A 24,125-nucleotide genomic window follows, 5' to 3' on the forward strand; every position below is an offset into this window, starting at 1 on the left:
CCCCATTGAGTATGATGTTGGCTGTGGGTTTGTCATAAATAGCCTTTATTATGTTGAGGTACTTTCCTTCTATTCCCATTTTGTTGAGAGTTTTTATCATAAATGGATGTTGTATTTTGTCAAATGCCTTCTCTGAGTCTATTGAGATGACCATGTGGTTTTTATTCTTTGTTTTGTTGATGTGATGTATCATGTTGATTGATTTGCGGATGTTGAACCATCCCTGCATCCCTGGTATAAACCCTACTTGATCATGGTGTATGATCTTTTTAATGTATTACTGTATTCGGTATGCCAATATTTTACTGAGGATTTTTACATCTATGTTCATCAGTGATATTGACCTGTAATTTTCTTTCTTTGTATTGTCTTTGTCTGGCTTTGGTATCAGGGTGATGTTGGCCTCGTAGAATGATTTAGGAAGTGTTCCATCTTCCTCTATTTTTTGGAATAGTTTGAGAAGGATGGGTGTTAAATCTTCTTTGAATGTTTGATAAAATTGACTGGAGAAGCCATCTGGTCCTGGACTTTTATTTTTGGGATGTTTTTATTACTATTTCAATCTCTTTACTTGTGATCGGTCTATTCAGATTCTCCATTTCTTCTGGGTTCAGTTTTGGGAGGTTGTATGAGTCTAAGAATTTATCCGTTTCTTCTAGATTGTCCCATTTGTTGGCATATAATTTCTCATAGTATTCTCTTATAATCCTCTGTATTTCCGTGGTATCCATTGTGATTTCTCCTCTTTCATTTCTAATTTTATTTACTTGGGCCTTTTCTCTTTTTTTCTTAGTAAGCCTGGCTAAGGGTTCGTCGATTTTGTTTATCTTCTCAAAGAACCAACTCTTTGTTTCATTAATCCTTTCTACTGTTTTTTTCGTCTCAATTTCATTTATTTCTGCTCTGATTTTTATTATTTCTCTCCTTCTGCTGACTTTGGGCTTTGTTTGTTCTACTTTTTCTAGTTCTGTTAGGTGTAATTTAAGGTTGCTTATTAGGGCTTTTTCTTGTTTGTTAAGGTGGGCTTGTTTCACTATGAGTTTCCCTCTCAGGACCACTTTTGCTGCATCCCATATGGTTTGGTATGGCATAATTTCACTTTCGTTTGTTTCCAGATAGTTTTTGATTTCTCCTTTAATTCCATCAATGATCCATTGGTTGTTCAGTAGCATGTTGTTTAATCTCCACATTTTTGTCACTTTCCCAGTTTTTTTTTTTTCATGGTTCATTTCCAGTTTCATAGCATTTTGGTCTGGAAAGATGCTTGTTATGATTTCTTTTTAAATTTATTGAGGCTTGCTTTGTTTCCCAATATATGGTCTATCCTTGAGAATGTTCCATGTGCACTTGAGAAGAATGTGTAGTCAGCTGTTTTTGGATGGAGTGCTCTATATATGTCTACTAGGTCCATCTCGTCCAGTTTTTCATTTAAGTCTACTATTTCTTTATTGACATTTTGTCTGGATGATCTATCCCTTGATGTAAGTGGAGTATTAAGATACCCTACTATTATTGTGTTGTTGTTAATGTCTCCTTTTAGGTTTGTTAATAGTTGCTTTATGTACATTGGTGCTCCTATGTTGGGTGCATATATATTTATAAGTGATATGTCTTCTTGGTGCAGTGTCCCTTTTATCATTATATATTTCCCTTCTTCGTCTTTCTTAACCTGTTTTATCTTGAAGTCTACTTTGTCTGATATGAGTATGGCAACACCCGCTTTCTTTTGTTTGCCATTAGCTTGGAGTATTGTCTTCCATCCTTTCACACTGAGCCTGTGCTTGCCTTTACTGCTGAGATGTGTTTCCTGGAGGCAGCATATTGTTGGGTCTTGCTTTTTAATCCATCCTGCCACTCTGTATCTTTTGATTGGAGAGTTCAATTCATTTACATTTAGGGTAATTATTGATATATGAGGGCTTAATGTTGCTGTTTTGTCACTTATTTTCTGGTTCTTTTGCATTTCCTTTGTTTCTTGTCCCATTTGTTTCGTACTGCCAATTCAGTTTGGTTGTTCTGTCTTATGACTCTTCTAGTTTTCTCTTTTTTTATCATATGTGGTTTTGTTTTGATTACTTGTTTAGTGGTTAACTTGAGGTTTGTGTAAAAAATCTTGTGTATGAGATATTCCATTACCTGATGGCCTCCTATTTCCTTATACTAAGTCAATTCAATCACTTTCCTCTTCCCCTTCTAAGTTGTTCTTGTTATACCTTATTCTATCTTGTGTTGTGGCTGTGTGTTTACAGTGATGAGGTTAAATTTATTTTTGGTGAATTCCTTCCTTTGATCTTTGATTTTAGTATTTAAGTGGTTGCTAACCTAATCCGGTAAAGATCTACTGTTTTTCTGAGTTTATCTTCTTATTTTTCTCCTTGTTCCAAGCTTTGTATTCCCTTTCTCTTCTTTTTTGCAGGCCTGAGGGCCTTCTTGAGTTTTTCTTGTAGTGGGGGTCTCGTGGCCATTAACTGCCTTAGCTTTTGTTTATCTGGGAGAGTTACTATTTCTCCATCATATTTGAAGGATATTTTTGCTGGATAGAGTATTCTTGGCTGAAAGTTTTTGTCTTTCAGTATTTCGAATATATCATTCCAGTCTCTCCTAGCCTGTAAAGTTTCTGTTGAGAAATCCGCTGAGAGCCTGATGGGAGTTCCTTTGTACGTTATTTTTTTGTTTTTGTCTAGCTGCCCTTAATATTGTTTCTTTCTCATTGACTCTGGCTAGCCTTACCACTAGGTGTTGTGGAGAGGGCCTTTGCCTGTTGACATATTTAGGTGACCTGTTGGCTTCGCTTACTGGTATTTCCTGCTCCTTCCCCAGATATGGGAAATTCTTAGCTATTATTTCCTTGAATAGGCTCTCTGTTCCTCTTTCCCTCTCTTCTCCCTCAGGAATACCTATAATTCCTATGTTACATTTCCTAATAGAGTCAGATATTTCTCAGAGACTTTCTTCATTTCTTTTTAGTCTTAGTTCTCTCTCCTCTTCCATCTGGAGTATATCTGTATTCCTATCCTCTAAAATGCTAATTCTTTCCTCCATATTGTCAGCTCTGTTCTTTAAAGATTCCAGATTCTCCTTTATCTCCTCCATTGTGTTCTTCATCTCCATCAGCACTGATTGGTTTTTCTTTATGATTTCAATCTCTTTTGTGAAGAAACTCCTAATCTCATTGAATTGTTTGTCTGTGTTGTCTCGTATTTCGTTGAGTGTTTTTATGATAGCTATTTTGAAATCTCTGTCGTTTAGATTATGGATTTCTGTGTCTTTGGCATTGGTTTCTGGGTGCTTGTCATTTTGCTTCTGGTCTGGTGATTTCATAAATCTTTGCCTTGTGGTTCCTGTGTTGGCTTTGTTTTTCCTCATCCTGGAAAGCTCTGGTTGCATTTTCCACCCGCTGCCACTGTGTGGTGGTAAAGGGCTGTGTAGTCTAAGCCCCCTGTGCTCTGCTGCAGTTTTTCTGCTGCAATCCGCAGTTTTTTTTTCTTTTTTTTCTCCCTGTTGTGATCCGCGGGTTGAGTCACTTGATCTGGTCTGCCGCGGATCGCTTGGTCTGGTCTGCCTTGGTCTGGTCTGCCGCGGATCGCTTGCTCTGGTCTGGTTGGTTGAGCTGCAGGGTCCGGTTTGGGGGGGGGATCTCTTGCCCTCTGGGTCCCTGGCGTTGGGGGGGCTTCTTGTTAGCCCCTCGGTATCCACTCTCTGGGATGCTCAGATGTTGATGGTAGCCCTGTGGCTCTTTTGAGTCTTCTGTGTGGGAGTTTCCCACTGGCTGAGAGAGCCTGAAGAGCTACGGTTTCCCCACTGAGGGCCGCCTCTCCCCCCTCTCTGGGAGCCTCTCGGACCAGATCGCTGATCTGATGGGGAGAAAGAGGAGTTCTCCTTACCTCTCCCCACCTCCTCCGGGGGCCCAGCACGTTCCACTCTCAGATGTGCTGCAGTGTGGATCTTTCCGATGTAGCTTTTCACTGTCTGGGATTCCATTGTTGATCTGTGACTGTTCCTTTTGTTGTATCTTATCAGGGGAAGAGTTCACGGGAAAGCTCACTCTGCCATGACACTGACATCACTCTATCATTAGTATTTTAAAAAAAAAATAATTTATTATAGAATCAACATTACTATTAATATACTATTACTTGATATAGAAACATCTGAAAATAAAGCATGCAATTGGAAAAAAGAAAAAAACAACAAAAAAGACCTCCATATTACTACTCAAACATTGCTATTTAAAATATTTTGGTAGACTTCCCTTTTGTATTTTTTTCTAAAGGCTGGATTTTAATTTTTTTGTACAGAGATGTCGTAGTATATTTACAATATTATACTGTTTATTCATTAAGTTCTTATCAGCTATTTACCATAAATACTTCCTAATAGCTGAATATTATTTCAGCTTTAGTGGACATATATAATTTTCCCCATTTTTCAGTAGTATATATAACTCTGCCATGACAAATTACTAGTGATGAGGAACATGTGCCTTGGACTCAGAGAGACCTGGTTGAGTCCCTGCTTTCCTGGTTACTACTAGACTGTACTATAGGCAAGTTGTCACCTATTCTCTCCAGGCCTTAGCTTTCTATTCTGTAAAGCAAGTAAAATAGTAACGGCTCATACAATGTTGTAATGAGAACTGAAAGAGATAGGGTATACAAAATGCTTAGCTCAGAAGCTCACATATGATAACCTAACACTAGGAGACAGCATAACATAACAGTTAATAGTACGGTTTCTGGAGTCATAATTCTTTAGTTCACCCTGGTTTCAACACTAACTGTTTAGCCTTAGGCAACTTGCTTAATCAGTCTAGGCTTTAGTTACCTTATCTGTAAAATGAAGATACTAACAGTGCGCCTGAGGTTGCACAATTCTTGAATGGCAAAAGTGGAAGTTAACCTTAGATACATTGTGAGCTAGCTGGTGTAGGTGTCATGATTTTTGTGTGTGTGTGAGGAAGATTATCCTTGAGCTAACATCCATTGACAATCCTCCTTTTTTTGCTGAGAAAGATTGGCCCTGGGCTAACATCCACGCCTGTCTTCCTCTACTTTATATGGGACGCCGCCACAGCATGGCTTGACCGTGAACCCTGGTCCGCCAAAGTGGAGCATGCAAACTCAACTGTGATGCCACCAGGCGGGCCCAGTATCATGATTTTTTAAGTTACTTTCACAGTCTTCAACATGCTGGACAATTTTATTTCTAAAACCAAGATAATTTCCTATTCCCATTGCTTCAGTCAGCTCTACTCCTTTTCTCTAAGCACAACTGCATGGTCCTTCTACTCTGTCATGGAAAATGGTCAGCAACTTGGCCATCTGCCACCCAATGCACTACCCCATCCTTGTGACAAGATCTGTGGTCAGCTGATGTGTCTCTCTTAGCTCATTGATTTCCTCAAACACTCAATCCTTATTTTCTCTCTAAGTACATGGTGGTGTAGGTGGGGTTCTCTGGAAACAGATGCTAAGATTTTATGTGGAAGGTTTGTGGTGGAGTTCTCTTGGGAACAACAGCTGTACAGGAGTGAGGAAACTAGGGTAGAGCAGAAGGAGAAATTGAACTGTTAAAGTTGAAACAAAAGTCTCAGCTGAGGCCATGTGGAACTGTGGAGCTGGGATGACTGTTCAGAGTTGTCACTAATTGAGGCAAGAGTGTCAGGCCTTTGTACACCAGCACTGACCAATCACTGAATGTGAACTGACCCTGGGTAGGGGAAATCATCAAGGAAAAGGCTAGTGCCTTTGGATGAAGGCAATTTCTGGCAAGGGATTCAGTTGTGAGCCAGTCATCTAGACTTATGTCTAGTCATCTGCTAGACTTATGGCAGCTGGGGGAATGAGTACCTCAGTCATGAATGAAAGATCTGGACAGCGCATTACAGCATCTACTACACGTGGGCCCACTGATTGCCCCTGCTCTATACCTATGCCACATCGTAGCACATGTACTTTTTACTCACCATCATTCTCATTATTTCATATGCCTTTGGACCATATATATTTGTGCTAAGAGCTATGCTTCATGCTTTCAGCAGATGTCATCAAAATGACTTCTCTAAATGTGGGTCTCACTTGGTGGTGGTGTTTCTGTTCTCTGAAAACCCAACGGTGATGTATGTGAACCCCACATCTGGCCATATAGTACAAATGAAGGCAATAAATTGCATCATTATAATGATATCCTCTATAAAGACTCTGGTCTTAAACTTCCTCAGTGACAACCCACTCAATAAGGACATGAAACCTGTTCTCAGTCATGTCTTTCGTGGAATGAGTAATAGCCAAGGTTCATGAATAGCTCTTCCTATTGAAGGACCCTGCTGAAGGACACTGGTTGTATTAATTATACACGCTGGCCTACTATACAAAATGAGAATACTTGATATATCTAATCTTACTTTGGAAAAACTTGCATATTATAAGGTCAAATGAAAAATCACTGTATAGAGGTCTATGTAATATGATTTGATTTTTGTAAGATAAAGAATGAAAATACCCTGATACATGATTATAAATGTTTTAGAGGAATGGAGAATGGTATGAAATGTATATCCTAGGTTTTTAATATTGTTTACCTTCTAGAGATGGGAGGTGATGGAGTGAAAAGTAGATTGAGGATGAAGTGGTGGTGGTAGGGAGTAATAGGGAAAAAATAAAGGAGCCTACCATAAAAACAGCATGTACAATATCCCACTCATGTAAACTTGACATATGTGAGTGTGTGTGTATGTGTATAAAAGAATGCATGAAAGGTTATTCACCAAAATATTAATGGTGGTTACCTCAGAGTGGTGAGATTTTAGATAACTTTTAAAATATTTTTATGCTTTTGCCTATTGTTTGAGAATTACTACAACGAGCATCTATTATTTACATATTAAGAAATGATCCAGCTTTTTTTTTATGGCAGATGAAAAGAACAATTGCATTAAAGAAATCTTTTTTGAATAGAAATAAATGTCAGTGTGTTCCTTGGAGTTAAAAAGAAAGCTAGATACTGAATTCACAAAAGCAGGTCAAATACACAAAGTGCATTGCAGCAAATGTGATTTTGGCTCAAAGGATAAGTTCTGAGTGTGATATTTTAAATATCAGTATAATATTTGCACTTTGATGTCCTTTGAAGATTGATTTTTATATCTTAATACCCAAATGACATACTTGTTTGTTTTAATTGAATAAATTTGACGTGTAACATTGTGTAAGTTTAAGGTGTAATATGTGTTACTTTGATACATTTATATATAGTAATATGATTGCCATTGTAGTGATATTTATCACCTTACATCACTATAGTACAATATCATTGTCTATATTCATTATACTGTGCATTAGATCTCTATAGCTTATTACTACCCGTTATAAGTTTGTACCCTTACACACCATCAATCTTATCCCCTACACTCTACCCCCTGGTAACCAGCATTTTACTTTTTTTTATAATTTTAACTTTTTTAGATTCCCCCTATAAGTGATATCATACCATACTTGTCTTTCTCTGTCTGTCTTACCTCGCTTAGCATAATGTGCTCAAGGTCCACCCATGTTGTCACAAATGGGGGAGTATCTTCCTTTCTCACGGCTAAATAATATTCCACTGTGTATATGTACCACATCCTTTTTATCTATTCATACATTGATGGGCATTTGGGTTGTTTCCACATCTTGGCTATTGTAAATAATGCTGCAATAAACATGGGAGTGCATATACGTATCTTGTCAAAATCCTGTTTTCCCAAATGATGTATTTCTTTATTTCTCTCTGTTTCTTTTTATATCTGTCTTCCTAGCTATATCTATTTAAGTGTTTGTTGAATTGTGAATTATATTACATCTTGGAGCCATATTTATTTTGATCAAGGATGCTCATTAAGGGCCGGCCCCATGGCTTAGCGGTTAAGTGCGCCCGCTCCACTGCTGGCAGCCCGGGTTCGGATCCCGGGTGTGCACCGACGCACCGCTTCTCCGGCCATGCTGAGCCCGTGTCCCACATACAGCAACTAGAAGGATGTGCAGCTATGACATGCGGCTATCTACTGCGGCTATGGGGGAAAACAATAAATAAATAAAATTATTTTAAAAAAATGATGTTTAAGGATGCTCATTAATATATCAATAAATGTGACCAATTGTAAATTATGATGGGTAGTACATGCCCTATGGACACCTATTCTAGAAACACTTCTTTTCTGTGTATTGTTGTATAATTGTAAATAGATAGTGATCAGTGAATGGTTATATGTATTTTTCAAAACATGCCATGATTTCTCACCCCTTTATACTCCTGGCTTTTATCTGTACTATTCTTTCACTTGCTCCCACAGCAACTTATAATTCCCTTATTTATAATACATCTTACTCCATTTACCACTTGTTTATGAGCCCCACAAGAGAGGGAAATATGTCTTATTCACTTCTGTATATGATTCACCTTCTAACTCAATGCCTACTATATTGAATGTGTTTGTTTTAATGAATAAGTGACCATGGAGGAAGACAATACAGCAATTATATAAAAAACAGACACTTTAAATTTTTAATAGTTTATTTATTCTCTTAGTTCCTCACAGGAGGAAGACATTTCCTACTTTGTTGCAACAGAACCAACAAATTTTAATGAGATAATATCAAGAGGTAGTCAGTTTTCTTCTTTTTCATTTTCCGTCAACAATCAGTCCTCTTCCTAGTTTCCCGAAGAATCAAAGAATTATGAAGAAATGTTTCCCTGATTCTAATTTTGCAGTGAAATCGTTTTTAAATTTATTTATTAATGTTAACGTTAAATGTTATTTCAATGAAATACATGCATATAGAACAAAATTTTAAAAGTACGAAGGCATATACAGTGAAAATGCCTCCTCCTCCTTTCCCCAGACACCCAATTCTCTTTTCAAAAGCAATCACTGTTACTAGTTTCTTCTTTCTCCTTCTAGAAGCATATGATATATTTATGAACATATATGCATACCTATATAATCTTTTTTCACATGAAAGATAGCCCAAGATACAGATCTCTTTCATTTAGCGGTATATTTTGAGGATAGTTTTATATCAATAGACATTACAGATCTTCATATTTAACAGTTATATGGCATATTCCATGCTGTGGATATATAATAATTTATCTAATCGGTCCTCAATGAATGGAAATTTAGGTTGTTCGGATCTTTTGCTGATAGAAACATTATAGTCATATTCTTATACATATGCCATTTTTCTTACATGTAAGTATAGTAGTCAGATAAATATCTAGGAGTGGAATTGATGAGTCAAAGTGAGTGCCCCTTCAATTTTGATAGTTTTTGGCAAAATGTCCTCCATAGATGTTGTACCAGTTTGTGCTCTACTAGCAAGGGATGAGATTGCTATGTTTCCCAACATCATTTTTGATTTGTCAATTTTTGGGAAAAGAGGTAATTCATTATATTTTTCTTTATATTTCTCTAATTCTGAATAAAATAGAATGTCTTTTCAGATGTTTAAAAGCCTTTGCTGGGCCGGCCCCGTGGCTTAGCAGTTAAGTGCATGCACTCTGCTGCTGGCGGCCCGGGTTTGGATCCCGGGCGCTCACCAACGCACCACTTTTCCAGCCATGCTGAGGCTGCATCCCACATACAGCAACTAGAAGGATGTACAACTATGACATGCAACTATCTACTGGGGCTTTGGGGGGTTAAAAAAAGGGAGAAGGATTGGCAATAGATGTTAGCTCAGAGCCGGTCTTCCTCAGCAAAAAAAAAAAAAAAGGAGGAGGATTAGCATGGATGTTAGCTCAGGGCTGATCTTCCTCACAAAAAAAAAGCCTTTGCTGTTTACCTTTTTATATATTTGGCACCTTTTCTGTTGTGCTGTTGCTTTTTTTCTTATCGATCTGAAGATATTTATATATATCTCTCTATCAAAGATATTAATTTTTTGTCTGTAATTGACGCTACCATGACAGATGTTCTAGAGGACAGAAATATAAGCTCAACTAGAACAGTAAAGATAATTTGTTGTTGTTGAAAGAATAAAAGAAAACTTTAGGGTTTGCCCTAGGGTTATAACCTTGTATAATTTGTAAGGGAAAATTCAAATAAAAAATAAGAGGCCTAATTATCCCTGTTAAAAATAAGGGAAGAGAGGTACCCCTTTCCCTTTTTTTAGAGCATTTACTTTAGAACATTTGTAATTATGTTTTTTCTCTGTCTTTGAAATGAATGTAAATCTTTTTAAAAGCTAAAGAAGACTCTTGCCAGCTTTATGACCCAGGAACGTCTTTGTCAAGGACCTGGGAAGTCTCTTTGAAATGTAATCATCAAGGTAGATAGCGCTCCAAGCTCCCAGTTTCTGTGGGAGGGTGGGATCCTGACTTTGGTGGTCTTAATTCTAAGTGGCAAAACTACCTCCTGTCCTATAATATGTTTATCTTTCCTTTGTATGAAGCCAATTAGCAAACACAGATGCCCATCCCAATTACCAGATGAATCTAGGATGAACTATGTGTGGCAAATGGTGCTGTCAAGTCTTTTTGAGGACTAGTTATTGTTTATCTTGAAACATGTTATGTAATGGGTTATATTTGCGTGGCTACATAAAAGTATGAAATTTCTTTCTAGCTTTGCCATCTCTTAGTGGATTGAGTGTGATGCACATATTCCCTTGCTTTAATGCTTATTCTACAGTAAAACTGTTTTATTCTCTTCTACCTTTATGGCGAGGTTTTCTGGTTGGGCAGGAGAATTGTTTTTAATTATATTTCCCCAACAAGCTCAATTCAAAATTTCAATCTACGGCTCTATCATATGTAAAATTAGGGAGGTGGAGGACATCTTTGAGATCCCTTATAGCCCTATAAATTCTAGGAAATAAAAAAATATTATGGTATATAAAATTCAAAACATTTGAACAATTTTCTGAGTCATGTCCACTTTCTTTTTAAGCAAGAAATTAAAAACAGATTTGCCCTCTAAAATATTTTAAACCAACACTCTTATTTTTAGGTTCCCAATAATTTCTTCATATCTTTGTTTCTCAGACTATATATCATAGGGTTAAATAGTGGAGTAACTACAGAATAAAACAGAGTCACTGTCTCCTGTGTTCCAGCTTCATGCTCGGATGTTGGGCTCACATACATGACCATCACTGAGCCATAGAAAAGAGAAACCACAGCCAGATGAGACCCAAAGGTGGAGAAAGCCTCCCAGCTGCTGAAGGGACCCTCAACACAGACAGCTCTTAGGACTAGAGCATAGGACACCATGGTGAAGAGAAAGGGAATAAATAAGAGCAGAGAAGTTAAAGTGGAGCTAGTTAACTCTATTACAGGGGCTCTGGTACAAGTGAGGGCCAACAGAGGACCTGGATCACACAAGAAGTGGTCAATGATCCTGGGTCCACAGAATGATATTCAGGAAATAACAATCATAGTAATCATGGACCAGAGGAAACCAAGTACCCAGCAGCTGACCACAAGATTGGTGCAGAGATGTCCAGTCATAAGAGTGGGGTAACTGAGAGGACGGCAGATGGCAAGGTATCGATCAAATGCAAAAATAGCCAAGAAAAAGCATTCTGTAGAACCCAAGGAGAAGAAAAAGTAGAACTGGAGAAAGCAACCAGAGAATGAGATGACTTTGGTGTGAGATAGGAAGTTGGCCGACATGTTGGGGACAGTGGAGGTGACATAGCAGATCTCCAGGAAGGAGAAGTTGGCTAGGAGGATGTACATGGGGGTGTGGAGTCTCTGATCCCAGTGCACAGTACAGAGGATGGAACCATTTCTCATGAGGGTCAGGAGGTAGACAGTAGAGAAGAGCACAAAGAGGAGGATCTGCCCCTCTTAAGGGCAAGGGAAGCCCAGGAGGATGAAGCCAGTGATGGTGTTAGAATCGTTGGAATTATTGGAGATTTTCCTGGGTCTGTGAACTGTAAACAGACCCTCAAGTTATTGAATGACTGTGAATACAGATGGGAATCCAGTTAGATATTTAAGCCACCCTGGGGAATGCAATAAACACTTGTATATCAACAGTTACCATTTTGTCTGATCCTGAAATACTGTCCTGGGTTAGTTGTTGGACTGTAAAAACACTAGAAGTCAGTGAATATCAGTGGATAGACAGAGACGTTTCCTTATTGTGAAATGTATGGAAACATGCTTAATATATGAATGTACAGCTTATGAAATCATTATTAATAAAATTGCACTATAACTACCACTGAGGTATTTTGGGGGGCAGAATCTCACTAGAATATCATTTGCACCCTAGAACCTCCCCTCATGCTCCATCTCAAATACCATCCTCTGCCTGTCTCTCCCTACAGTTTTAACAATCTTCTTTCCTTATGGTAATCACTTCCCATTTTCTTTATTTTAATGACAAAGTATAAATTCCTAAACCAAAGCATTTAGTTTTGCTTGTTTTTGTGCTTTATATAAATGAAATCATGTTATATGTAGTATTTTTGGATGGCTTCTTTTGTTCAACAGTAAGTTTGTGAAATTCATGTTGCTGCATGTATCTGTAGCTTGTCCATTTTTATTGCTCTTTATGCTATTACTTTCTATGAATAAAACACCACTTAGTTAAGCATTCTACTAGAGATGAGTATTTTGGTTATTTCCAGCTTGGGGCAATCAGGAGTAATGCTACTACAAAATAATAGTTCATTATTTCCTGGTTACCACATGCATGCATATCTGTGGGCTGGATCACAGGATGTGTGTCTCTTCAATTTCAGTAGATTAAGCTACACAGTGTTCCATCATTATTGCACTATTTTTTATTCCCACTGACAGTATATGAGAGCTCTGATTGTCAGCATCCTTTTTTAATATTAAGGTCTATATTTATCAGAGCCTGAGGAATGACATATAGACTGAATTTTAACAGCTGCCCTTTTTTTTCCCCTTCTTGTAATATCAAATTAGGCAGTTCTCTTGGCAGCACTTTTTTTCAGAGTATGTGGTTATATTAGAACTGTTACACTCTCAAGAGAGTGTATTCTAGAAATGATAAAGCAAATTGTCCCCAAACTTGGTTTAGGAGAACATTTTAGGTGTGATGCAATTTATAGCCACTTCTAGGAAGTTCATTATCCATCTTAGACAAGCTTTGAGTCTTATGATCAGCCTTATGATTTAAACGAGACGTTTCTTTACTGTATTTTCTACTTTCCTATATGCCTCTCCCAAGAGAGAATTGTTTGAAGTGGCTCACACAAGAGCATCGCCCTGTGCAGGAAGTTTCAAACAGAACTTTGTCATAGGCTTGAAATCAGCTTGTCTGAGAAGTTACTTTACCAGAAGTGATTGGGAATTAGAGCGTAATACTTTGCACTTAGATAGCTTTTAATAAATATTCATAAAATGAATGAATAAATGTACTTTTTCAGTTCTCAGAAAGAGAGCATATCAACACGTCTACTTGTGGGCAAAACTGACTTAGATTGCTTGGCCATGGAAAATGGGAACCTTTGGACAATTGGAGTCACTTTTCTGTTTTGAGGTGGTTAACCCACTCATTGATTCTGTTTGGTAATGCAATCTACCAATTTCAGGAGTAAAACATTCAAATTAATTGTAGGAAATAGCTGCAGCTCACTTCTGTTAATACAATTCCTCAGCTATCCAGGGTAGATACAGCTGAGGGATAGTATCAGCATTAGTCTGGTTCTTGTTGAAACCAATCCTTGATTGTCTGGTTTGAGAATATGATGCTGCAAAATCCATTGTGTACTATTTTAGTTATATAAACCGTGGAACCTGCTATTATCGATTTACTGTTAAGGTACATGTAGCTGGAAACTTGAAAAGAAAACTTAAATTGTTTTGCTTCCTCTTCCAGTCAATGCTCGGGAGCATCTCAAGGCAGAATGACATTGCATGGTATATATTTGCATAATGGCTTTATGTTTTTATGAATCAAGAGAAAAAAAACCCCACAAACCTTTGTTAAACAATCCTGTGCTCAGACCTTGTTCTTGGTGAATATGGCCTCTGTAAATAGGGCATGCATAAGGAACACAAAAAATATCTATTTTCCATTCTCTCAAATATAGCATCAATCACTCAATCAATCCATCAGTCACAAATTATTTTTGAGAGTTGGCATAGTTATCCAAGGAGTCTCACAATGGTCTATTTGGAATATTCAAGCATAGTAAGACCTCCATGGATAAATGGCAAAAGTGTCAGGGAGAAGTAGTTGATTACAAGGTATTTTTGTTTTGTTTTTGGAGAGGAAGAAAATTTGTGATGGGAGACTAGCAAACTGATTAATATTTTGGAACTTATAAAATGTGTACAGACGCTTTCCTTTCTGAGCTAGATTTAGTTCTGGATTTTGTCTGATTTTCATGACATGGGGGACGTATGTGGTCAATAAAATTTCTCAAGATCATCATAATTTATGTCTTAACTTATATTATTTCACTTCTTTTAGTGCCTCAGCTGTGTTAGGTTTACTCTTGTTTCTTGTACTGAAAACTTAGTTACATTTTTAAATGCCCTTTCCTCTCTGATTTTTAAGGACGTATGACTAAGGACTGAGATTGAATTTCAGATACCAAATATTCACCTTTTGAGGGTGAACTTAAACCAGACATTAAATATCTAATATATGTTTGCATTACATTGCACTCTTCTTATTTAGGATGAAAATATTCAGAATATGGTCTTTTCTGAAGGCATCACTTTTCCAAATGCCCTATTCTTTGAATGGGGCTGTTGACAAATGTTGGAGCCGTGAGAATCACTGCCAGTGAGTGGAAGGAGTGACTCAAAAGAAAATTTGCTGTCACATGTGAAGGTCACATATGGACTTTAAATTCCATAAACTTAAAAAAAGTCCTTTTTAGGCCTACAGGTCTAATACTAATTCAGAGAAAAGTCACTCAGCTTTCAATAGGTCAAAATAATTTGTTACTAATTGTGGTTGGGGCCTTTTTAATCAAAGTGTTTTGCAGGGTGTTTCTAAAAGGTTATCTTTTGTGATAATCACTTGGTCCATCATCTCGAAGTATTTTCAGCACTATGAATGAATTAATGTTCAAGAACTTACATTCCCTGGTCTAGTTTATTTTAAAGTTACATCCCTTCCGTTCTTTTACCCCTCACTCCAAATCGTCAGCAAGATGCTTCTGTTTCTGAAATATGACTCATATCATGCACTTCTCTTTGTCTTCACTGTCATCTCCCCAGTTCAAATTATCATCCTTTCTTCCTTGGACTTCTGCTACAGTACCCTAATAGAGCTCCTCACTTCAACTTTTGCCCCTAAATCCTCCATTTTCCAAGTAGCAGCAGAGTACTACCTAAAATTAGAAAACTGATCACGATAGACTTTGGAGCAAAATCATTCCCTCTCAGAGCAATTCTGTGTCAGGAAGTATCACAAAGCTGTTCTAGAAAACAGAAAGGTCTTCTAGATAAGAGGAATGGCCGTCACATTTTATGTTCAATCTAATATGTTTAACCAAACTGTACTGTCACTCACCTGTTATTACTTAACTCCTCTGTACAGAAGAAACTGTGACGTTTATTTGCTACAAGTCTGAGCTGGAGCTGTCAAAAAAAAAAAAAAAAAAAAAGAAAGAAGGCTGCTGGATTCACCCTGCATCGACTGAAGAGGCCGCTGTGAACATTGGTACAATGACATTTGTTTTTATGTCCCGTGCCCATTTGGACCCAATCAACTTTTTTTTGGTTTACTTGTTAAATTAGTCAACTTGGGAAAGGTCGAGATGATAGACTACGTCTGAGTGAGCCAGGCAGTGCCATACACAGTGCAAGGAAGACATTCCTTGATATTTTAATTTTCTCTTAAAGCTCAGTATAGTAGAAGTCTTGGTACTTCATTTCTTGGCCCTCTGTCCACAGCCAGTCCAGAGATGTCTCATGACAACCCAATTCCCCGCTTCAGTTAGTGTGTAGAGTTTCAGTGAGGGTGCTGCCACATCTTTAGCATTGGGTAATCTGTTCCTGGAAAATACTTAAAAGTAAGGATAATTTTCTGGGTTAGGATGAGTGGTAGGCAGCTGTGTATAATAGAAAAGCATTGGATTTGGAGTCAAGAGCTTCTTTTACTAGTCATAGGAAATTAATACTCAGTTTCCTTAGCTAAAAAATGGGCAAAATTGTGCCTTTTTAAAGGGCTGTTGTAAAGATTACTGAATGAGATAAACGTCTGTTGAAGTACTTTGACCATTGCCTCACCAGTAAGAGCTTAAGAAATATTGGTTTTATGTGTATGGCTGTAGCAAATTCAAACAGAGCTGTGGGAAAAGCTGGCAGATTATGATTTTTTTGCTCTTCTAAACACTACATAACCTTATTACCTGGATCAGCAAGGGGAATTCCAAACTGAAGCTTCTCCCTAGTTTCTTTTTTATTTTCTTAGAGAGAAGAAATAGTCTTCTTGGCAACAACCAGAGAGGAGAAAAGAGGTGGAAATTGTTGTGATAAGAATCCTTGACTGTATTTGCTGAAGGATGGAGGGGTTATAAGCAGAGCCTGCCAGGAAGTAAGCCTTGTTTTTCCTGATCCTTGAGGATCCATTTAGTGCTTCTAAAAGGAAAACAGTGTCAAGAGACATCTATATGCTTGTTATTCACTTCTCTTTGGGACCTGCCTTAATTTCTGTTTTTTTTCTACACAAGTTGAAATAATATATTTTCCTTGCTTTAAACCTCTCACAGGTAGAATGAAATATTTAAAAAATTGATTGTTTGATTAATTAATCAACCAATAAATCTATCTCTAACTCCCCTAAGTGTACCTACCATGTGGCCAATGAAGAATCTTACAAGCCTGAAGGGGATAAAACAGCCCCAGATGTCCCTAACTGATCTGGCATTCTAAGTCTTGGTGAAACCAAACCACTCAGGCACACGGTGGGAGCACAAAAAAAATGTGTTGAAGGAGTAATTTCACCGCCTGGAAAATGTGAAAGAGCACCCGATGTGACTGACTTGCAGTGGGGGAGTCAAGCCCTGGTGAGACAGTTACCTGGAAAAGCAGGTGTGGAGGGTTGATCAATTAATAGAATTCAAGAGGATCTGTACTACTCTTTGCCTCTTTTGTGTCCTCTTCATATCCCTTTCCCATCTCTGGGATTGATCTGTGAATAATTTTTATGTTTTAAACAGTTTTACAATGGTATAACTGACATACAATAAACTGTACACAAAGTGTGTAAGTTGATAAATTTTCACACACGTATATATACACCTGTGACACCATCTCCATAATGAAGATAATCAACGTAATCATCATCCCCAATCATTATGCCCCTTTGCAGTCATTCCCTCCGACCCCTCCCTGACCTCACTCCCCAGGTAACCACTGATCTTTCTCTCACTATAGATGAGTTTGCATTTTCTACAGCCTTATGTAAAAGGAATCATACCATATGTATTCTTTTTTTTTTTGGTCTAGGTTCTTTCACTTAGCAAAATTATTTTGAGATTCATCCATGTTGTTGCATGTATCTGTAGATCATTCCTTTTTATTGCTGAGTAATAATCTGTGTATAGATATACCAAGGTTTGTTTACCCATTCACTTGTTCTTGGACGTTTAGGTTGTTTCCAGTTTTGTGTTATTATAAATAAACCTGCTAGGAACATCTGTGTATAAGACTTTGTACGGCATATGTTTTTTTTCTCCTAGGTACATAGCTAGGGATGAAATGGCTTTGTCAAATGGTAGATACATGCTTAACTTCTTAATAAACTGCCAACTGTTTTTCAAAGTGCTTGCACCATTTTACATTTGCACCAACAGTGTAGGAGAGCTCCAGTTTCTTTATATCACTAACTTTTGTATGGCCAGTCTTTTAATTTTAGTCGTTCTGGTATATATACAGTGGTTTCAATGTCTCATTGTGGTTTTAAATTGTATTTCCCTATTGACTAGTGATGTTGAAAATATTTTCATTTGCTTCTTTGCCATCTGTATATGTTCTGTTCAACGTCTGTTCAAATCTTTTTTCCATTTTTTCATTGGGTCGTTTGATTTCTTATTATTGATTTTTGAGTGTTCTTCATATATTCTGGATGCAATTCCTTCAAAAGATATATGCTTTGCCAGTATTTTCTCCTAGTCTCTGGATTGCCTTTGATTCTCTTGATAGTGTCTTTCCAAGAGCAGATATTCTTAATTTTGGTGGAGTTAAGTTTACCAATTTGTTCTTTTATAGATGGTGCTTTTGGTATTGTATTTAAGAAATCTTTGCCCAGCCAGGGTCACAAGGATTTTCCCCTGTGTTTTCTTTTAGATGTTTTATAGTTTTAGGCTTTATAACCAATGACCCATTTCAAGTTAATTTTTGTGTATTTTATGAGGTGTTGAAATATTGAAGTTCTTTTTTTTAAAATATGGATGTCCAACTATTCCAGTACCATTTATTAAAAATACTCTCCTTTCTCCACTAAATTGCTTTTGCACCCTTGTTGAAAATGTTTTCCATATGTCCGAGACTATTTCTGGACTCTATTTTGTTCCATTGATCTATTTAATGTCAATGCCACATTGTTTTGATCATTGTAAGTTTATAATAAGTCTTAAAATCAGAAAATGTTATTCTTTCAACTTTGTTTTGTTTAGTCTAAGTCCTTTGCATTTCCATGTGAATTTGCAAATTAGCTTGCCAATTTCTACCAAAAAAGCCTGCTGGGAGTTTGATTGGAATTGCATTGAATCTATAGATCATTTTGGGAAGAACTGATTTCTTAACAATACTGTTTTCCAACCCGTGAACAAGTTATATCTTTACAATTGTTTACATCTTTAACTTCTTTGAGCTATACTTTGTAGTTTTCATTGTCTAAGTCTTTTGCATCTTTTATCGTATTTATCTCTGTTCAATACTTTTTGATTATATTGTAAATGACTTTTTAAAAAAATATCAATTTCTGATTGTTGCTAGTACTTGCTTATAGAAATACAATTGAGTTTTGTATATGGATCTTGTATCTTGAAATCTTGAAAAACTTACCTATTAGTTCTAGTAGCTTTTTTTGTTGATTCCACTGGATTTTCTACATAGAGGACCATGTCTTCTCTAATTAAAGACAACCATTTCTTTCTTTCAATGGGATGCCATTTATTTCTTTTCTTTGCCTGATTGTACTAACACTTCCAGCACAATGTTGAATAGAAGTGGTGAGAGCAGACATTCTTATTTTGTTTCTGGTTTGAGGGGAAAGCGTTCATTTTCACTGTTAAGTATGATGTTAGAGACAGGTTTTTGAAAATGTTCTTTACAGACCAAGGAAGTTTCTGTCTATTCTCAGTTTACCAAGAACTTTCATCAGGAATGGATGTTGGTTAGAATATAGTTTAATATGTGCATGTATATTATGTATTATCTAGATGTTTTGTGCCGACTTGGGCATTTAACTACATTATCTAACAGGGTTTAAACGGGAAAACTAACGTCAAATTTCACACAACCCTGTTCTGAGAAAGGTTTTGCCCTTAACTTAACATTTTAGTTATTAGTTGAGAGTTTCCAATATTAATGTTTTATTTTTAAAAGAAATATCACAGGGGAGAGGAGTCAAGACAGTGGCATAAGCAGACTCAGAACTCACCTCCTTCCGTGGACGCAGCCAATTTACAACTGCTCGGGGAAAAATTACCCCGAGACAGAACTGAAAACTGGATAAGAGGAACTTCTGCAACAACAGACAATCCTAACTGAGATAGAAGAGGCAGAGATTCCCTTCTGGAGAGGAAAAACGCCACCTTCACAAGCCGCCAGCTTCACGGCCGCCGGGAGCAGGTCACAGGTACGCAGCCTCCCTGGAGACGCGGGGCCCTGAGCCGGGAGCGCCCCCACTGGGGGCATTTTGTGGACCCAGCACAATCGAGACCAGAGGCATAATATCTGACTGTGCCTGCTACTAAAGCATTGGGGAGGACCCCCAGAAAACCCGGTTCACAAAGAAACTAAAACTGGCTCTTAAAGGGCCCGCGCGCAAACTCACCCGTTTCAGAAAGCATCCTAAAATCACCACAAAGAAAGGTGCACAGTGCTTTGGTGACAAGAGACTCACCTAATAGGCCCTGAGTGCATCTCGGTGAGGGGTGAGACCTCTCCAGGGACTGGGACATTGGCGGCGGCCATTGTTGTGGCCTGGTGTGGGCGTGCTGACACAGACGCCATTGGAGTTCTCCCTGAGGCCTGCTAGCCCAGGTCTGCCCCACGCGCTAGAGCACCGATTTAATCCAGCTCAGCCAGGGCAGGCAGCCCACCCTAGAGACGGGCCCCACACAACAACAAGCCCTCAGGCAACTTGTCGGCCTGCATAGATTGGTGACTGGATTCTCTGCAGCCTGGCAACTGAGCCGACTTGAGCAGGGCAGGGTGTGCACAAGGAGCGGGTGGAGAGTGTGGGGCGGTGGCGGAGTGTGTGGGGCTCAGGCCATGGAGAGACTGGGTCCACTTGGGGAGGTCGGGGCGCACACACCGGGCAGGACTGTGTTGACTGTGTGTGTGGACCTGTGGGCGGCAGGGCTTGTCAGCTGCAGAAGACTTGTGCTTCTCAAAGACCCACATAGGAGGTTTGCTCCACCTTCCAAAGCCTGAAACAATTGGGTGCTCCTGTGCCTGAGGCCAGCCCCACCCCGCTGCAAACTTCAGAGAGCTGACAAGAGACCTAATAGGCTAGAGGCTTACAGCAATTGTAAGGCAATGAGCCTAACAACCTGCCACGCTGGGGGCCTACTCACTTAAAAGAAATACTGCAACACAAATGTGGTATTAGAACTTGCATCCAATTGTGCTGGGGCTCCCCACACCTGATAAAGAGATTGAAGGGCCCACAACAACTACAAGCAGCTAAGCATTACAACAGCTGGCCAGGAGCATAACTCAGCCTCCCTGGGCGCCTATAGGGAGAGCAAACAGGCCACAACAGAAGGACACACGTAGCCCACATAGGGGTCACCCCTGGAACATTGAGAACTGAGGGAAGCACACTGGAAGCCTCCTAAAGCATCACTTACATAAGGGCACCTATCCAAGAGCAGGAGACGTAGCTGACCTACCTAATACGTAGACACAAGCACAGGGAAAGAGGCAAAATGAGGAGGCAAAAGAATACATTCCAAATAAGGGAACAGGACAAAACCCCAGAAAAGAAACTAAGTGAAACAGAAATGAACAACCTACCCGACAGAGAGTTCAAACTAAGAGTGTTAAGGATGCTCACTGATCTGGGGAGAAGAATAGATGTACTCAGTGAGAATGTCAACAAAGAAATGGAAGATATAAAAAAAAACCAATCAGAAATGAAGAATACAATACTGGAAATGAAAAATTCATTAGAGGGACTAAAAAGCAGAGTACAGGATACAGAAGAACGGATCTGTGAGCTGGACGAAAGACTAGAAGAAATTACCCCAGGTGAACAGGTAAAAGAGAAAAGAATTAAAAAGAGTGAGGACAGTCTAAGGGACCTCTGGGACGACATCAAGCGCACTAATATCTGTGTTATAGGTGTTCCGGAAGGAGAAGAGCGAGACAAGGGGGCAGAGAATCTATTTCAAGAAATAATAGATGAAAACTTCCCTAACCTAAGGAAGGAAACAGACATCCAGGTACAGGAATCACAGAGAGCCCCCAACAAGATAAACCCAAAGAGGCCCACACCAAGACACATCATAATCAAAATGTCCAGAATTAAAGATAAAGAGAGAATCCTAAAAGCCGCAAGAGAATGTCAAGTTACATACAAAGGAAACCCCATAAGGCTATCCGCTGACTTCTCAGCAGAAACCTTACAGGCTAGAAGAGAATGGCATGATATATTTAAAGTGCTAAAAGGAAAAAACTTACAGCCAAGAATACTCTACCCAGCAAAGTTATCATTCAAAATGGAAGGAGAGATGAAAATTTTCCCAGATAACCAAAAATTAAAGGAGTTTGTCACCAATAAACCAGTGCTGCAAGAAATGTTAAAGGGACTGATTTAAGGGGAAAAGAGAAGACCACAAATAGGAAAAATTATCTATTTCCATGATTAGAACATAATGGATACAAATGTACAAAAAAGAGGTAAGATATGATATCAAAAACATAAAAGGAGGGAGGAGGGGAGTTAAAGAGTACAATTTTCAGACAGAGGTCAAACTAAAGTGACCATCAATTCTGTATAGAAGAAGAAAGGAACAGAGAAGGACTACTAAAACAATGAGAAAAAAAAAAACTTAAAAAATGGCAGTAAGTACATACTTATCAATAGCTACTTTAAATGTCAATGGACTAAATGCTCCAATTAAAAGGCATAGGGTGGCTGACTGGATAAAAAAACAAGACCCATGTATATGCTGCCTACAAGAGACACACTTCAGACCTAAAGACACTCACAAACTGAAAGTGAAGGGATGGAAAAAGATACTCCACGCAAATGGCAATGAAAAGAAAGCTGGGGTAGCAGTACTCATATCAGACAAAGTAGACTTTAAAACAAAAACTGTAAAAAGAGACAAACAGGGCATTACATAATGATCAAGGAAACAATCCAACAAGAGGATATAACACTTGTAAATTTCTACTCACCCAATGTAGGGGCACCTAAATATATAAAGCAATTATTAACAGACATAAAAACAGAAATAGACAGTAACACAATAATAGTAGGGGACTTTAACACTCCACTTACACCAACGGATAGATCATCCAAACAGAAGATCAATAAGGAAACATTGGCCTTAAACAACACGCTAGAACAGACGGACCTAGTAGATATATACAGAGCATTCCATCCAAAAACCGAAGAATACACGTTCTTTTCAAATGCACGTGGAACATTCTCCAGGATTGATCACATATTAGGCCACAAAACAAGTCTCCATAAATTTAAGAAGATTGAAATAATACCAACCATCTTTTCTGACCACAACGGTATGACTCTAGAAATCAACTATAGGAAGAAAATCAGAAAAGCCACAAATACGTGGAGATTAAACAACATGCTACTGAACAACTACTGGGTTAACAAAGAAATCAAAGAAGAAATCAAAAAATACCTGGAGACAAATGAAAATGAAAATACGACATGCCAGAATTTATGGGATACAGCCAAAGCGGTTCTAAGAGGGAAGTTTATAGCGATACAGGCCTATCTCAACAAAAAAGAAAAATCTCAAATAAACAATCTAACAATGCAACTAAAGGAACTGGAAAAAGAAGAACAAACCAAGCCCAAAATCAGTAGAAGAAGGGAAATAATAAAAATCAGAGCAAAAATAAATGAAATAGAGACCAAAAAAAAATAGAAAAAATTAATAAAACCAAGAGCTGGTTCTTTGAAAAGATCAACTAAATTGACAAATCTTTAGCTAGACTCACCAAGAAAAAAAGAGAGAAGGCACAAATAAGTAAAATCAGAAATGAAAGAGGAGAGGTTACAACAGACACCTCAGAAATACAAAAGATTATAAGAGAATACTATGAAAAGCTATATGCCAACCAATTCGACAATCTGGAAGAAATGGATAAATTCTTAGAATCATACAACCTTCCAAAACTGGATCAAGAAGAAGTAGAGAATTTAAATAGTCCAATCACCAGTAAGGAGATTGAAACAGTAATCACAAACCTCCCCAAAATTAAAAGTCCAGGACCAGAGGGCTTCCCTGGTGAATTCTACCAAACATTCAAAGAAGACTTAATACCTATCCTTCTCAAACTCTTCCAAAAAATTGAGGAGGGGGGGAAGCTTCCTAACTCATTCTATGAAGCTGACATTACCCTGATACCAAAACCAGACAAGGACAACACAAAAAAAAAGATAATTACAGGCCAATATCACTGATGAACATCGATGCAAAAATCCTCAACAAAATACTAGCAAATCGCATACAACAATACGTTAAAAAGATTATACACCATGATCAAGTGAGATTTATTCCAGGTATGCAGGGATGGTTCAACATTCACAAACCCATCAACGTAATACATCACATTAATAAAATGAAGAATAAAAATCACATGATCATCTCAATAGATGCAGAGAAAGCATTTGACAAGATACAGCATCCATTTATGATAAAAACTCTGAATAAAATGGGTATAGAAGGAAAGTACCTCAACATAATAAAGACCATATATGAGAAACCCACAGC

At 38.0% G+C, this 24,125-nt stretch overlaps 1 pseudogene; it reads right to left on the reverse strand.

Annotated features, from left to right (window-relative positions):
• Window positions 1-10,983: 10,983 nt before the first annotated feature.
• LOC131405527 (olfactory receptor 11G2-like) lies at window positions 10,984-15,001 on the reverse strand (annotated as a pseudogene).
• Window positions 15,002-24,125: the final 9,124 nt, after the last annotated feature.

This window comes from Diceros bicornis, chromosome 5 (genome assembly GCF_020826845.1).
Source record: "Diceros bicornis minor isolate mBicDic1 chromosome 5, mDicBic1.mat.cur, whole genome shotgun sequence".
In the NCBI taxonomy this organism is placed as follows: Eukaryota; Metazoa; Chordata; class Mammalia; order Perissodactyla; family Rhinocerotidae; genus Diceros; species Diceros bicornis.